The sequence below is a fragment of the Lycium barbarum genome, chromosome 4 (assembly GCF_019175385.1).
Source record: "Lycium barbarum isolate Lr01 chromosome 4, ASM1917538v2, whole genome shotgun sequence".
Lineage (NCBI taxonomy): Eukaryota > Viridiplantae > Streptophyta > Magnoliopsida > Solanales > Solanaceae > Lycium > Lycium barbarum.
This window is the reverse complement of record NC_083340.1, coordinates 28586054-28603141: the sequence shown is the minus strand read 5'-3', so window position 1 is coordinate 28603141 and position 17088 is coordinate 28586054. Positions and strand designations below refer to the sequence as shown.

Genomic DNA, 17088 nt, shown 5'->3' with positions numbered 1-17088 from the left:
GCTAACAGGAAACTAAGTTTTTAGTTGTAGAACAATGGAGGATAAGCTTAATGTTGATTTGCAAGTAGAAATTTGAATTGAAAAAGATTTATCACAGTCGTGGCCAAAAATATATACAGTAGTAGTCAATCTGCTCTCATTTGATGCTTGGTATATATTACTGTGAGGTTCTCTTACGGGTAACTTAGTGAGACAATGTATGAGAAAAATAATAATTAATGCGCGTGAAATATCACAGCTTCAATATCAAAATGATAGTAAGATCTTTCTTTTCCACATGAAGTTGATATTTTGACATTATAATAAGAGAGGCTCAGAAGCTGCAAACATGGATTTCGGGTCAACAGACCATCTGGTTTGCTTTGTTAGACATTCACTTTCTCGCTGCACTCGGTAAATAGATGGATCTGTTTATGTTGATGGATCATTTGTTTGATCCAACTTTAATTTGTGGATACATATCTAAAATGCTCAAATTCTTCAAGCTTTAGTTGGAACATACTTTTACCTAACCTATTTAAGGTTGTTGCTCTGGCAGGTTTCTTCAATACCATTTCAAATATCCCATGCATTATCTTGACTCTTATAGATCCTGTGAACACCATTAGACAACAGCTATGTTGCTCAGACTCTCCAAAACTGTCGATGGGTGCGTGTCAGATTCTCCAAAAACAACAGGTAAAGAAAAGGTTCAGTGTCCTTCATATACCAAACATAATTCCCTTAGGGAGCATGACATATCATGCCACTTTGCGGCAGATGTAAGCACTCTCTCCATTCTTTTCTGTTAGATTCTCTGTAAAGCTCGCTAGGTGTATAATAGACATGGGAGGGCAAGACAATATGAATGTTCTATCATACTATGAAGGGGTTATACGACATACCCGGTGTGGAAGTAGGCCATATGTACTTGTCTTTTAGCAAATTCAAAAGGATGTACCATAGCCTCATTTTTTGAACTAAAGTGAAGATATTATAGGGGCATGCTAATGTGATTGCAATTATTCACGGAAATGAGCACTTGTAGCATGGCCTAACAGCCATTAAAATGTTCTTGGATTGAGGCTACCCCCCAAAACACACACACGCCCCTCCTTGTAGGATTTATTTAATGGTCACGCTTTCATCAGACTGAACCCGTTAAGAGAATACACAAGTCAAAGATTTTGATTTTGATTATTTCCCTGTATGGTGGTATCTAAAATATTAGTTTGTGAAGTTTGAGTGAGTTGTAGTCACAATGTCATGTTATCTCTTTGCCACGAGCTTTCTTTTGAAAAATTAACTGGCATTTTTCTTGTAAATGAAACACAAATTGCATATTTTGTTACTTCATTGGCAGGATGATCTTATCTATTGTACAATCAAACAACTCAACAACTATACGAAGATTTGAGATATGTGGGAGCTATTTGGTGTTACCTAATCATTTTTAGTTGTCTCGATTAGAATGGAACAAGCTTCCTCACGGTTAGTTCCTTGAATTGAAACTAAATCTCAGAACCCTTCCTGTTAAATCAATATATTACTATTACATTGGAATTTTCAATTTTAAGCAGGAGAGATGTCGGATTTGATTGTCGTTTGTCATATTTTCCTGTGTTCCTTTATTCTCAGGACAAAACATACGTCCAGTTAATTTCTAAATATTTTAATTGTTCATTGGGATTGAATTTACATTGATTTTAGAATCCTAAACACTTCTAGATTTTCTGTTTTAGGTTTCTTATATCACTGTTTAAGAATTTTCGACTTCATACCTGGATCGATGTAATATATTCTATCTAATAAATTAAAAAAAAAAAAAGTATTTCAGATCGCAATTTGCTAATCCTCAGCTAACTTCCTCTTTCCTTTTGCTCTTTATATTTCGCAGGTAGTCTTACCAGTGTGCTCTGGAGTTAAATGTTAAAGAGTGATCAATGAAATGTGAGGTTCTTATGATTCTTTAATGATCTCTAGCAGTCTCATAAAGAAATTTGCCTCATAATATGATTAGGAAGCCCATCAGTGAATATCAGTTACTAAAACAAGATTTGCTCTCATTGTAGCATATGAAGCTGCAGTTCAACAACACAACAACAAGCCCAGTATAATTCCACCATGTGGGATCTGGGGAGGGTAGAGTGTACGCAGACCTAACCCCCACCTTGAAAGGTAGGGCGGCTGTTTTCGAAAGAACCTCGGCTCAAGAGAGGAGAACAAGAGAGGAAAACAAGACAAAAGGTCAGATAGGACCAAGCATATCGAAAACAATATGAAAACAAGGAATAACAAAAGCGAGAAAGTCATGGTAGAACAGTCCGGAGAGAAAGGAGCATTAATTACTATAGATAAATAAGATAGCCAAAGTACAACGGCCCAACAAATATAAGCAGCAATCAAATGCAGAAATCAAATGGCAATAAATAAATGAGCAAAACTACAACTACTATGGTGAAAGGATAAGCCACCTAGCCTTCTATCCTAATCTGAGTCCTCCACAACCTTCTATCTAAGGTCATGTCCTCGGTGAGCTGAAACTGTGTCATATCCTGTTTAATCACCTCTCCCCAATACTTCTTCGGCCTCCCTTTGCCTCTCCTGAAACCGTCCATAGCCAACCTCTCACACTTCCGCACTGGGGCATCTGTGTCTCTCCTCTTCACATGTCCAAACCATCTCAGCCTCGCTTCCCGCATCTTGTCCTCCACCGATGCCACTCCCACCTTGTCTCAGATATCTTCATTCCTAATTCTATCCCTCCTAGTGTGCCCACACATTCACCGCAGCATTCGCATTTCCGCGACTTTCGTCTTTTGAACGTGTAATTTCTTGACTGGCCAACACTCTGAGCCGTACGATAAAGTCGGTCTAACCACCACTTTGTAGAACTTGCCTTTAAGTTTTGGTGGCACTTTCTTATCACACAGCACTCCGGAGGCGAGCCTCCATTTCGTCCACCCTGTCGTAGGCCTTTTCTAGGTCAATGAATACCATGTGCAAGTCCCTCTTCTGCTCCCTATACTGCTCCACTAATCTCCTTACAATATGAATGGCTTCTGTAGTCGAGCGTCTCGGCATGAATCTAACCTGGTACTCTGAAATAGACACACCTCTCATCACCCTCATTTCCACCACCTTTTCCCACATTTTCATAGTGTGACTTAGCAGCTTGATACATCTATAGTTGTTGCAGCTTTGAATGTCTCCCTTGTTCTTGTACACGGGAATCATTGTACTCCACCTCCATTCTTCCGGCATCTTCGCTGTCTTGAAAATGACATTAAACAACCCAGTCAGCCACTTCAGGCCTACCCTGCCTGCATTCTTCCAAAATTCCCCAGGAATCTCGTCAGGTCCGGTCGCTCTTCCTCTACGCATCCTACGAACAACTCCCTTAACCTCCTCAACCTTTATACTACTACAATATCCAAAGTTGCGACGCCTATCCGAGTGCTCCAAGTCTCCCAACACAAAGTCTCTGTCCCGTCCTTCGTTCAAGAGTTCATGAAAGTATGACTGTCATCTCTGTCTAATGCGAGATTCCTGTACCAACACTTGGTCATCCTCGTCCTTGATGCACTTCACTTGATCCAAGTCGCGTGCCTTCCTCTCTCTCGCCTTGGCGAGCTTAAATAGCTTCTTATCCCCACCTCTGTCCTCTAGTTCTGCATAAAGGCGTTCAAAGGCTGCCGTTTTAGCCGCCGAAACTGCCAACTTCGCCTCCTTTCTTGCCATCTTATACTTTTCCCTGTTCGTCCGTTTCTCTTCATCATCCTTGCTATCTACCAACTTCACATATGCCTGCTTCTTTGCTTCTACCTTCCCTTGGACTTCTCCATTCCACCACCAATCCCCTCGGTGCCCACCACGACGGCCTCGTGAGACCCCCAATACCTCTCTAGTTGCTTCCCTAATGCAACTGGCCGTCCTATCCCACATATTGTTCGCATCCCCCTACTATCCCACGCTCCCATAGCCATCAACTTCTCCCCATCTCTAGGGCAGTAGACGAAGCTGCAGTTCAAGTTGCAATTATGATGTGATGACAGTCTTGATTCCAAGAAACATTACTATTCCAACCAAGAAAGAGAAAATCTTTTCCACCTGCTCAAATAATCAACCAGGTGTGCTCATTCAGGTGTATGAAGAGAAAGGACAATGGGCAAGGACAACAACCTTCTTGGTAAATTTGAGCTTAAGGTATTCAACCAGCACGAAGAGGAGTGCCAGAGATCTCTGTCTATTTTGAAATTGATGTCAATGGTTTTCTAAATGTGCCAGCAATGGGGAACATTGTTGGTATCAAAGGGCTAGCAATGCATTATAGATATCCCATGCAGTACCTTCTTTTTTTGGGAAATTGATGTGTTATGAGTTGTTGATACTTTTACTTTTATTTATTTTTGCTCTGTTGAACGAACATACTAATGCATCTCTTTGGTGGCACTGATGCATTCAGTGGCGGAGTTAGGATTTTCATCAAGGGGTTCAAAAATTCTAAAAAGTAAATACACGAAGTAATTAGGAGATTTAACATCTACTATATATACATAATAAAATAATTTTAATTATGGATGCATTATAAAGTTAATATGTCCTTTGGTTCTCATTATAATCATAAATATCGTATCGTAACTGTTGGGCCCCGTGCATCGCACGGGCATCACCGTTTAGTAATATAGAAGTGACAGTTGAAGAGGACGAACACGGCTGCAATTTGTTGTACAAATAGTATTCAAAATTGTACTGTAAAAAGTGGGACCATTTTGGTTTGCTTGGCATCTGTATGGACCTATGTAAATTGGCTATTGAACAAGTGTAAGATTCATTTTCCTAAAAATTACGTCTATGCCGCTTAAAAAGGGGCACTCAATGATTCCCTTTGGTTCAGTAGAAGAACACGTGTCAAAAATTACTATCATTCTTTTAGTCACAAAATTAACCCTCTCCAACGAATACAAAGCCTAAATCTTCCATTTCCCATTTGCTTCCTTGTGATTCTTAATTTAGCAATTTTTTCTTCTCTCTCTCCAGTTGGGTCCTATTTGCAGGTGTTTATTTCTTGAATTTCCTTGGAGAAATTTGGCATAACTTTCAAGATATGATGCTATGCAAATTGGTACAAAAAAACTATATAAATTGTACACTTTCACTAACTATTTTTTTTATCCCATTTGGACATATGTTATGGTACTAAATATTTATTCTCTTCTTATTTATACACGTATACACTTCAATTTAATTATCTTCTTTTGAGTGACGTATATTTATTTTCTCCATGCACTTTTACTTATTCACTTTTGATTTGCACGTTCTTTAAGAATTAATAAATGAAATGTATATTTTATCATAAATCTGCATCTTGAACAACTATTTTCCTCTTCCTCTTACGCTTCTTATGTTTGTTTTTCTTTTGGCCTTGAATTCTGAATTCATTTTAAAGTTTTTACATTTTAGTTTCAGTCTTATGGGGAAATTTGAATTTCTTTTTTGTTTAGTTATTGAACTGTACTTAGTGCAATTATAACTACATTGATGTTCCATCAAACATCTCTGTTAGTATAATGCAACGATAGTAAGCACATGAAATTGTATTCTAAGCAGAGACTAACATGTGTACATTTCAGAAGTTTAACATTAATTCTACCTCTTGTGTGTTTATTTTTTAAGTCTCACGTGTCTGCAGTGACTCAATTGTCCTTTCATTTACGTCACTTGGCATATACTCCCTCTGTCTCAATTTAAGTGCCTAAGTTTGACTAGACACGGAGTTTAAGAAAAAAAGATAGACTTTTGAATCTTGTGGTTTTAAATTAAAAATGTGTATAATATAGTAAAATATCATTTGAATCTTGTGATAATAAACTTGACATGTAGAATATTTGAATTGTCAACTTACTAAATATAAAAAGAGGCAAACATAATCAAAATAAGACAAATTTTAACAACAATTGAGAAATTAAGAGAAAAATATAAGAGGAAAAGAAATAAAATATGGAGGAAAATTAAGAGAATCGCAGTATCCTTTACAAAATATACAAATCATAAAGACTAATTAAAGTGAATAATTAAATTAATCATATTAGGCTTTGTCTATCGCACGGGCATAGTTTGCTAGTTTCCATATAATCCAGAGTCATATTCAGTTGAAAAGCGTTTGGATACTCCCGATGGACGTCTAGATTAGCCTGTTTGGATGGGCTTAAAAAAAGTGACTTTTATGTATGAAGTGCTTTTAGAACTTTTAAGTGCTGAAAGTTATTTTTATAAATAAGCAGTTGAGTGTTTGGATAAAAGTACTTATGTTGAAAATAAGTTGTTGATGTGTTTGGTAAATAAGTGTTGTTAAGCACTTATTTTATGTCAAAATGACTGAAATGCCCTTAAAGCTGTTAACACCATAATAAGTTGATTTAAAAGATGTTCATTTATAAATTCTTGTGAAGGCAATTCTGTAGAACTAATTATAAAAAATGTTCATTTATAAAAATGTCCTTCTCGTGTATAGTCTTTAAAAAATTTATAGCAGTGTGATTTAAAAAAAAAAACTATTAGTGAATTTAACACGTTATAAATGTTACCAAAGTGTTCATTACAATCCAGAAATTGCTGACCAATTCCTATATATTTATCCAATAAACGGTAATTTCCACGATGAAATTGAATAATTTCAGACATGTGCTTTTTTCTTATTCTTCCAGCAGCCCTGTGCAAAAACAATAAGCTCGTGAGTATGAATTCTCTTTTGCCATTTTCTGACTACATTTTCTCCACTGGCAACCATCATTAATCTGCAAAATTTTCAACAAATGACTAAGGTTGTCATACTATTTAACCATATTACTCTACTATTGACTAAAGCCTATACACAACATAACTAGCATCTAATAAAGCACGGGTGTCAAAGATGGAGAATTTGACACAAAATAAAAGTGCTAATACAACCGAAAACACTCCACTATAAATACAAGAAGTGGAAAATATTCATATAATACAAGCATCAAGCATTACAAATGTCACTAGCAATCATATCACGAAACCCCATCTAATAGACATCATTTTGTTCTCCTACATCTTCGACATCTACATTGTTAGCTCTTGAAGTTGTGCCAATATCATTAGAATCAACCAATGGAATATAGCTCTCATTCTCGGCTGTTTGGAATGCATCATCCACATTGCATTTCTTTCTAATATAATTGTGAATGGCCATAGTAGCAAGCACGATGTCCCTTTGTGTGGCAATGTGATAGTATGGCGTGTGTCTCAAAATAGACCATCTTGCTTTCCAAACGCCAAATGTGCGCTCTACTACATTTCTACAAGAAGAATGTAAATAGTTAAATTTCTCAATGCGCCCTCTTGGCTCTCGCAATTGTCGAGTTGCACCGCGGCGAAATGAGTGTGTGGTCTACGTCCTTGTCTAATCTCATTTTCACACAAATCTATAAATTTAATGTTGGCATAATCATCCCACTTAGCATTACTTCGTGCTTTACTAGTTTCCGGCATGATTGAATGTAAACAATCTGAAGAAAGGAGAAATAAACGTTCATGAACTCTGCAACATCAAAAGAAGAAGTGGAAGCCGCAGCAGCAGCAGCAGCCGCAGCAGCAGCCGCAGCAGCAGCCAGAAGCTTCAGAAGAGGCTGGAACCAGCAAGTTTTGACATGAGGAATCATTTAAATAAGAGACAAGGGAAACACAGTGATCAGCACAAGTGCATTTGTAATATCGAAATTCTGACATGTTTTATAATTTTAAGTCCACCTCAGAAAGAAGATAACAATAAGTTTCAGCAGTCAAGTTCCAAACTCAGAAATAAAAATAAAACACATCACCATAATTGAAAGACCTTAAGCTAATAGCAACTACAACATCTAAAGTGCTCAGCATGGTGGGTTGACACAAGACTGAAAAACGGATGGTGACATCTTAAAATCTACCAGCTATTAGTTTTTTGGTCCATTCATTTCTGGAACCACCCCAGTTGAACCTGCATACGATGGAAGAAATGCAGCAATACCTTCATCACTAACATGCAAAGTGTATATTAGATTGGAACTTGCACAACAAGGAAACCACAAAATGATGGTGCCAACAGAATTTAGTTTATCATTATTAAATGCCTCAATCAGAAAAAATTACATAAAAGCTCTCCTATGTCGGAAACAAAACACAGTTGCTGTCTACTGGTGCATTATGAAAATATAGGCAGCAACTCTTCAAGTAATCCATTGCAATAACAGATTGGATATAACATGATCATAATGACATTTTACTTGGAATAGTCATCATCATGCTGATTATTTAAGGCATAAAGAGTCATCTGTCAAGGAGTCAATTCACCAGCTATAACCATAATAGCGGAATGAAAATTACTAGTTCACTCATGGTATATGTTACTGAAAAAAGGGAGCAAATAAACCGCAAAGTGGCATATAGAATCAAAATGGGAACAAATAACATTCAATATCACTTACAATATTAAGTGGTAATTATTCTACTTTAGTTGGAGGATATGACATTCAGTCTGATATGGAGGCATAATATGGTCAATTTAACAATTAAGTCTAGGGACCACTCACTTGCACCTCTATCCACTGAAAAATGATAAGTGTCTCTCTCTTTAAATCATCATTGATCACAAGAAAGTCTAAAAGCAATTGCTTAAAACATAGGATAATGATGAGTGCTAATTTCATTTCGCAGGGGATGTCAGAACAAAAAACTAACTAGGTTGATGCCCGACTCCTGAATCTTCTGACGTCTTTCCTAAACCTTGATAATTGGTCACTATTTAGATGATGTCTAGTAGCCAAGATTATAAGTTTTATTAACAAGTCTATCTCCTCAAAATGCACAAGCAGATTCAACTCCACCAATCATAATAATCCAAAAAGGAGTAATCTTGATTTCAAAAAAAAAAAAAAAAATCAGAAGCAGATTCAGCTCCACCAATCATAATAATCCAAAAAAGGAACAATCTTTATCCAAAAAAAAAAAAATCATCCGGCTATCTCTCTCCCTAAAACTGCTCAAAAACTCAGCAACATTAGGAAAAGTTAATTAGAGTATCAAATAATAGAAGTTCCATACAGATTTGACGAGACCCATCAATCAAGAACAAACAAAAACAAAAAAGGGTGCTAAAAAAACTTACTCAAATAGTCACCAAGATTGAAAATCTGTTTAGCAATCCAAGCAGAGTAATCAGATGAAACTTTTTTAGGAACAGAGATCGTGGATGATGATGATGCGTTGTTGTAGATGATGATGAACAGAGATGTGGAGGCTGCGTTGTTGGTGAAAAAATGAGGGTGAATTTTAGGGCTTTAGCTGTGAGGACACTTTGGGAATTAAAATAAAATATAAGGGATATAAAAGTAATTTCCATGGTCAACGAAACTGGCTTTAAGCCATCCAAAAAAAAAAGTTAGGATTTCCAACTTTTCATTTTTGGGTGACTTTAAGAACTTTCTGACTTAAATTTGGCATTTTAAGTTGATACCCAAACACCACAATAAGTTAAAAAAGACTTATAAGTTGGTTTGACCAACTTATAAGCCCATCCAAACGGGCTCTAAACCACATCTTTAAATAAAATTTTGAACGCTTAAATTATATTTTTCACGCTCTGTTATTATGCTTTCTTTTAGAGGTAACTTTCAAATAGCATATGCCTTTTCACTACAAAGTAGTGAAGATACTGGACAAACATACATTGCCAAGTGACAATGGAAAAACTAAATATTCAAATAAAAATAAAAAAAGGATCATAATGTCCATTTTGAAATCTGATAAAATTATTGCTCCAATCGTTGTTAATAACTCCCACTGACATATCCCTTGAGCTTCGGTGATAAACGAAGAAGTATATACTGTGTATGGGAAAAGGGTCAAAAATACCATTCTACTTGGGATAAAAGGCTAAAAATATCATTCGAACTTATTTTGAGTCAAAAATATTCCTTTCATACTTAAAGTTTTTAAATATATCTCTGTCTTGAAGGAAATTATCTCCTAAAATAATCCGAAATCATTTTTTAAACCAGCTTCATCATTTAAATCCACTCAACTAAATAATAACTCATAAGATTCTCTTATTTCTCCAATTCCCTCAAACTTCAAACCTACGTATTGGGGGAATAAGGGGATTTTATGGGTTATTATTTACTTGGATCGGGTCTAAATGACAAAGCGGGTTTAAAAAATGATTTTGGATTATTTTGGGGGATAATTTTGATCAATACAGAGATATATTTGAAAACTTTGAGAATGAAAAGAGTATTTTTAACCTAAAATAAATTTGAAGAATATTTTTATCCTTTTTTCAAACAAGAGGGGTATTTTTGACCCTTTACCCTATATATATATATACAGAGAGAGAGAGAAAAGGAGAAGATCTATGTGTTTTTCACGGAGTCATGGTGGGGACAATTGGCTGGATAAGACATGAGAGGAGAGGAGAGAAGAAAGAGAAGTGAGAATGTCGGTATGTGGAAAATAGGGCTTAATTAACTTAAGAGTTGGGCCAAAATTAGTAAACTAGATGGTTTAGGCTTAGGCGTATTTGGGCCGTAATGTTCTTTAAAATGAAACTCAAAAAAATACGACTGCTTATCGAACGGATAATACATTTAACGGTTTAACTTATCGGTCATCGGTTTTGAAATATACTAATCCGCTAGCCAATCGATATCTTATTGATTGATTCGGTATCGGATTATAATTATGGAGCGATGTATCGGCTAAGATCTAAAGACAATAAAAATCAATGCAGTGACAACAAAAATGTCCTAGTTAGGAACTGATTTCACACACCATATAAAAATCATACACTTATCTGCAAGATCTCAGTAGAGCTTCACATTTAGTATTATTGTTTATGCAAATTGAGTATCCACGAACCGAGTGATAACATTTCATGTTTATCAATGCACAGTTGCTTGTGCCACTGCCAAGTTCTTTTACACAACTCCAAAATAGGATACAACATGTCGGAGCAATTGATTAACAAAAAAAAAAAAAATGCATTTTCACTATGAATTTTGAACCAAAGAAAGCTTCATAGTGAACTGGTTAATGAAGGTAGAAACTGGGAACTGAAAATGACAACAGATCGGTGGAGATTCATTGCAGTTGATTTCTTTTCTCAGCCTATGTATTACACTTAAAAGGTTTTATTCTTTTTAAAAATTTCAGCTATTTATGAATACAGAATTTTCAAGCTATACAAAATTCCCAGCTATTTATATACATGGGGATAAAAATAAAAATATGATAATCCTTAACGGGTTAACGGTTTACTCGATAAGAAAATTGAGTAATCCGCCTCCGATAAGCACTAGCTATTTATATATAGTCAAACCTCTCTATAACAACATCGTTTGGTCCGAAAATTTTCGGCTGTTATAGAGAATTATTGCTATATACCTATAACAACATTTGTCATTTAACTAATAGCTGGTTGTTATAGACAAAAACGATGCATAAAATCTAATTATTTTAATTGTCAATGTTATAAAAAAAATTAACAAAATTATTTAGATTTTAAATCTCAAAGATATGCATACTTCACTACTTAGACATTAAAGAAAGATAATACAATTTCAATTAATTCACAATTGAATGTATAAAGTTTTAAGTTCTAAGTGACACAGTTTAAATCTACTTGAAAATTAAATTCTTTCAAGAATGATGAAAGAATTTATAATTGTAGCTGATTTCATAGTTTCCGCTTTAAAAGGATTAGGAATCACAGATTTAGTCTCTTTGTTTGCTCTAAAGAATAGGATTCATACTCCGTATTCACATCGTTTTCCTTTTTGAAAATTATTTATAAATAAAAATAGAAAATAATGAACTTCTTATATTACAAAGATGTATTCATATGTAATATTCTGTCATAAATACGATATATTAAAGTATCAAATTTAATATTTGGTCAAAGTCTATAGACTTATTATTATTGGTAATCATAAATATTTTATTTTTATAAAAATGGTTAATTATTAGCTGTTATATGGGGGTAATTTTATACAGAGAGTACTGTTATAAAGTTGAACGCTGTTATTATAGATAAAATGCTATTATAAAAAAGTAAAAAAATATAACATAAAAAATTGGTTTGGGAAAAACTTAGCTATAGAAATGCTAAGGCATGTATACCAAGGGATAAAAATGTAAATAAATGCATATTAGTATTATGTTCAGATCCAGTTCTATTTAAATCTGTAGCCCCATCAACTAACCCTAGAAAATCTCTTAATCGCTTCGACGCCTTTGATGTTCAGATCTTCCGGTGGTCGTGTCGCAGGTGACTTTCGCCCTTGTATGCGACGAGCCTTTCTCAAACGGAAAAATTTCAGCAGGGCGAAAGTCGTCTGTGACCCGATAATGGAAGATCTAGTTATCAAAGGCTTCTAGGGGCGTTTTCATGTCGACTTCATTCCTATCTCTAAGCAGAGAATTCTCCCAGGTGAACCTTTCTTTATTAGTAATTGTTAATGGATTCAGTATTAGTTACTTCCTCGTTGGGCATATCCTGTAGAATTTAATGTTATATTCACATACACACACACACACACACATCCTGTAGAATTTAATGTAGAACTTTTTTTTGTTGTTGGAATAAGTGCCTAAGCTTTTTATTTGTAAATTAATTTTAGGAAGATGTGGTATGTGGGAGATGTCTTGGACACCAATCTAAGGGAGAATAAGTAACAGCTTTTGCAGTTAGATGATTGTTCGCCTAGATTTGTTGAATGTCCAAGCAATTTTGGGCCTTATTATGTATGTTTGAGTCTCCGCGTTTACATATACACATACACACACAGACACAGAGCTCTTCGAGTTCTTACTCTGCAGTTTAAGGTGGATGGGGGTACAGATATAAGTTATAAATATACCTGGATGTATTGGTGCTTTAATTGCCTTATTTTTATAATATGATTTGTTATAAGAACATAAATGTATCCAGATAGTCTGTCTTGTAAGTTATCTTTTGATACAGCCGTTGATTATGACTAATGCACCGAGTTATTAGGTGTCTCCCAAGCAAGACTTAATTGTGTTTTCTATTGGATTTAGTTGATGATCAGGATAGATCTTTGACATTTGTCAATAATCAATTTATAAACTGAAGGGATGAATGGAGAAGGAAATCAGTTCAGACAACTCTATTAGCAAGGGAAAGATAAAATGATTGATTCTGTTTAAAAAAAAAAAATATGATGGATGCAGATCACAAAAATTACAAGTAATGTTATTGGGTGTCCGGCCAGTAGATACCAAAATGAAATTGGGAAACTCGTAGAAAGAGATATGTCCGACAGCTTGGAGAAAGATGTGTTCATGGTAATGGGACCAGAAAGAAAGAAAGAAGAGGAAGAAAGAAGAGAGGAAAAACTTGTGTTGTCTTCAGTGTTTTCAAAGATGTCTGATGATCCTCTTGGTTGTTACTTAATGATCATAACTACGATCAAGCAAGTATCTGCTACCAGTTTATGCAAATACTTGTCCTAACTTGTAAAGTTTTTTTTCGTTTTGGTCATGATTTGTAAAATTAAAGGAAGTATTCCATTAAAATAATCATTTGTTCAGTAAATCAATTCTATTGAATTTCTTCTTAGGAAACATTTAGTTTTCATGTACAAATTATAAGTTTCACAAAATTTACCTGCTCTTGTACAATTACCAAAAACCTAGGTGAAAGCTACAATATGATGAACTGAATAAGTTATAGGGATAATGCATAAATAAGGAACGACTATTCACGGATTCATCCAATACTAACCAATCTTCTTCCAGTCCAATTGCTTGTCGAAGAGAAACTCATTAAATCAAAATACATTCATTGAAAAAAATGCTTTCGTAAATGAAAGTAATTAGAGGAAAGAATTGAATTAGCATCAACTCTCTTGTGTAACAATTAAGCTAATCAGCCCATTGAATAGATATAATTGTCTGGCATATGGGCGCAAGGGAGGGGGGGTGCGGAGTTGAGGAGGCATATGGGTGCAAGGGAATTCAGTTGAACCCCGTCTGATAGAAAATTATACTAATATGATTAAAAAAGAAGTTTTATTTATTTATATGTATGTAGGTTATTGAATCTTTTGATGTATTTCTTTATTGAATCTCCTTATTTGAATTTCCCGCCGGACAAACTGTGATTTTTAATAAGCTTTGTGTCGGTGAGATAAGCATCATGTATTGGATAAGCCTTTAAATGATATACTATAAACATACATATTTAATTTAACTTAATTATTTATCTCTTTTTCTTATTTGCAAAGGAGGACAACAGAGGAAAAGGACATGGGCCAACAGGGCAAGCAGTGCGGGTTGGGGCGGTGTAGGGACAGAGAGGTTAATCAATTGAGATCTTTACAGGATAGTCGATTGGATTTACTTTTCACCTTTTTAGTGATACATAGATTATACATAACTATACATATATTAAACATGAATTGTGCATATAATATATGTCTAAGTATCTATGCATATAAATTAAATTATAGGTTGTTATTTTGGTTAATTCTCCTAATTTTAGTTAGGACTAGTATGTGAAAGAGAACTTCAAATTGTCAGGTAGAAAGCCAATATAATACTTGTCCCCAGTCTTGTCCGAACCTTCACTCTTGGCAATCATTTTGTTATTCAATTTTGAATTTTATACTGATTTTATACTTAACTCTAACAAGAGTCCAACTAATAGAAATTTGTATCGATATGAATGAATAATTATAATCTACAGTACGTTAGCCAAAATACAAAACCAAAGCATCTAAAGAGTACAACTTTCTGCTTTTGGAGTGGGACGAAGTATTATAAATGTTAGTGTCAGCTTCCATTTTAATTTGCTTTTATTGAAACCCTTGATGTTCTACAAACAATTTTTTGATAACATGGCTAAACATTTTCAGAATTTGTAAGTATTTTGGTGCTAACCCGGAACAATTACGAACCATGCTTGGAGTAAAAAGTTATTTTTTATTAGTATTTTTAGAGATGGGGGCATTGGGTGAGATGTTTTACCTAATACGGGACGAGGCGTAAGCCTTAAGGCACGGGGCGAAAGCCCTAAGGATTCTTAATTTTATAATTAATTAAATATGTTTAAAATGTGAAAATTGCATTAAAATTTTGTTTAATATTCAAATAAATCCCAAAAAAAGGTATTGGAAACATCATTATACGAGTGAACTAACAACTAACAACACAAAAAATATGACTTTATAAACTAATCAAATACATCTTAACAGTAACGTTCTTTGTGATATCATAATCTAGACAAGATAAGCTAAAAAATAGTCATTTGTAAGACCAATTCTGCAATACCTTTGGAATACTTAAAAACATGAGAGAATAAAACTTCATCCACTATTAAATATTAAAACATAATTGGTGCATACTAAAAATTTAGTTAGAGATACAGATGTATCAGAGCTCAAATGAGAGTCATCTTCCACAAAAACTAAAAATAGACAAAAATCATATCATTTCTCAAGTGTCTTTTTGAACTCTCATGAACAATACTTCACAACTAGGTTTGATTGGAGCCAAAGAAGCTATTGCAATTTGATATCCCTTGTCTGCACGATTCATATGTCATGTTAAAAAGACTTAGTGGAATAAAGAGAGTGTTTAGGGTAAGTGGGTAACCGGCTTAGGGCATTAAAATAAAAAAGATCAATTGTCAATTTTGACCTTAGTTAGTTTAGTTCTACTAGGCGTAAGCCTGTGTTGGGGCGAGTTTTACGCCCGGGCGTACACCCATGGGATTTTTGCTTTTCGAAAATGCTCAGATGCGTTTTTACTACGCCCCAGAGCTTGCCCAAAAAACGCCTCTGAAAACACTATTTTTTACATATTTGATCAAGTTATACTCACTTCGATACGGTCAGATGTGCTTGTCACACTTGGAATGCCACCTTTTTTCCTTATGATAAATGATATACATAGACGTATACGATATGAAATATTTGTTTGGAAGCTTAATTTTGAAATCGTTATTAAAACATGGACAAAATAAGAAACCGTTATTATCTTTCGGTTTAATAACGTAAAAATTTCATGTTCAATTACTTGCCATTAGTTCTTCTTTGAAGACCATGTCAAACTAGTAAATTGACCAGTCTCCAATTGTTATCGATGCAGCGAGTTACTTTATTGTTTAGGTGAGTGACTATCTCATTTAGAAGTTTATTTATTAAATTATGTCTTTAGAACGCCTCCTCATGTGCGATCTCCGCATGTTCTGATATCATGTTGAATTGTGTGATAATTTCATCTAAAAATTTAAGTTATTAGAGAAAACATACTTATGTATTTATTTATTTCTTCAACAATCGTGACCATCGAAAATTGATTTTCTACGAATACTTACAATTTAAGTAGAAAAAATTCACCTTGCAGAAATCTTTATATTTATTTATTGATCTTATGCGAGAAGGATTATCTACATAAAAAATGTTTGTGAGCCGTGAAATTGATTTACCCGACCTAAAATAACGTGTATCACTTGGTACTTGGCAAAGGACGCATTCACTCAGTTTTTTAATGCATGAGCTAAAGTTGATCAGAATTTAGATTATTCTATATATTAGAAAGCATGGTTTCAACATTTATGCTTAAAGTCAACGTAATTGAAATTAAGGGCAATTCTGACATTTACCGATTAGCTATCTATGTGTATTAGTCTTTGAAACAATTTTGCAGATCAGTTTTGCTTAGTTATTTGGACCTTATGAATATCTCTAAAAAAAAGTCCAACATTTCCTATTAAATTACAGATCATGCCCTATGTTGAAATATCATTGAATATGGGTTGGCTTATATAACTTTCAAATTGACACGTACGAACGTAAGACCTGTGATAATGTCATATTTATTTAGTTTCTTTGAATCTGGTGAAGGGTAAATAATTTCCTCCGTATATGAAAAATTTTGGTGAAGGATAAGTACTATGAAAAAAAAAAGGGGGTAAATACTTATCATCTATATCCAAGTTTATATCAAATTGTGTAAATTTAATATAGTTAATTAACTTAATGAGGTTACAATTCATATTACTTAATCATGATTAAATACTAAAAG

At 34.4% G+C, this 17088-nt stretch overlaps 1 long non-coding RNA gene across 1 annotated transcript; it reads left to right on the top strand.

The window, feature by feature from the left end:
• Positions 1-12144: 12144 nt before the first annotated feature.
• On the top strand, positions 12145-13594 carry LOC132635722 (uncharacterized). The gene is made up of 2 exons (XR_009580696.1): positions 12145-12466; positions 13133-13594. It is a non-coding gene; the product is annotated as an uncharacterized LOC132635722 (long non-coding RNA).
• Positions 13595-17088: the final 3494 nt, after the last annotated feature.